Genomic DNA, 1,623 nt, shown 5'->3' on the forward strand with positions numbered 1-1,623 from the left:
TTCCTTAGTCACTACAAAGCTCAGGGTCTAAAATAGTTTCTACAGGCTGAAAAAAAGTTTATGAACACAAAACACATGAGAAAATCCTGGACAGATTTTGCTTTGATGGTATTGGATAATCTGAGGCTCATTTACAATGAGATTGCAATGAGACCTAAAACATTTTAAATTGAACAGGAGATTACATTGTTAAGAGTCCATTATTTCTTAGCAATTCACTTTAGAAAATGTATCTGCATTTCAAAATGATCTCAGAATTATAAAAAGCAAAATTTGGTAGCTGTAAAGAGAACCTTTTGAGACAGTTGTGATATTGGAAGAAAAAGGAACAATTCATTTCTTTTCTCTAGGTTGGTGAAATAATATTTCGGAAATGACAGATCTTACTGATCAAAAGCTTTAACTTTATTATTATTCAACTCATATCAATGTTAAGCCTTTATTCAATAGCCCAGTTATTTTTAATATTTTGGAATTTGATACCTAGTTTGACTTTATAATCCATTTTACTTTATTTTAACACATTTGAGTTTCAGATCCTGTGGTGGTTTTAACCAGGTTTGAGCACTAGCATTCCTAATGTGCACTGAACACATCCTATCTTATGCTTATTTATGCCAGTTTTAGCTGTTTTCCAAATCTCTAAGGTAAATTACTGTACTTGTAGCTTATACAATTGATCACACAGACACACAAAAGCAAATATATGAATGAAATATGCATTCACATTTCGGTCCTTATTGTTAGTCCAGAAATATTTATATAAACATTTTAAATGAGCTAATTTATATCTCTGTATTATTTTTATTACTGATATCAGTGTCCTAAATGTGACTGTTGTTTAATGTTTACTAAGAAAAAGGAGATCTTGAATTTACATCTCATTGTGTATCGTTCTAGAAGATATTCTTTTTTTTGGATAAAATATCTCTAAGTTGTCACCTTTTCCAATGTGTTCTAAAGTTTGTTATTTCTGCATTCATATTTTAGATGCATAATTTTATGTCACGCTATAGTTGTGAAAAAGGACTATTTTATAAGCACTACTTTAAATTTCTAAACAGAATATCAACTGGAAACTTTAGAGCAGTGTTGAATTGTGAAAGGAGCATGGACTTATGTAGGGCTCTAATTTTAAAAAGTATCCATTAATTTAATAAACATTGCTTTAAATTTCTGAACAAAAAATAATATGGAAGATAGAATGAACACAGTTTTGAGGTTTGAGTGTGGCTGTACTCTTCACTGGCTATGTCCACACCAGAAAAAGTATTTTACAAATATTCAATAGCTCGAAGCTAGAATGAGTTGAATATTATCTACCCAACCGAGTTGTAATGCATTTCTATTAAGTATAATATGTATAATGACTATTACATAGGTACTAAAAAATGAGCTTTACTATTTTTGGGTCAACTCTGCAGATTAGTTCAAATTTATTTAATTTCTGGGGCAAGGATTATAAGACTCTACAACCTATGCTTAAAGCTGTATAATACAGCTCGTGGTTAGAACATTTAGTGGCGGTTTCTAAAGGTCTGCACTGAGAAATGCTAATTTCAAGGTCTGTCTTTCTGTATTCCATTTACTCCCAGTGGGTGACAGTCAAGGAACATCATGCAA

This window comes from Hylobates moloch, unplaced genomic scaffold (assembly GCF_009828535.3).
Source record: "Hylobates moloch isolate HMO894 unplaced genomic scaffold, HMol_V3 SCAFFOLD_2, whole genome shotgun sequence".
Taxonomy (NCBI): Eukaryota; Metazoa; Chordata; class Mammalia; order Primates; family Hylobatidae; genus Hylobates; species Hylobates moloch.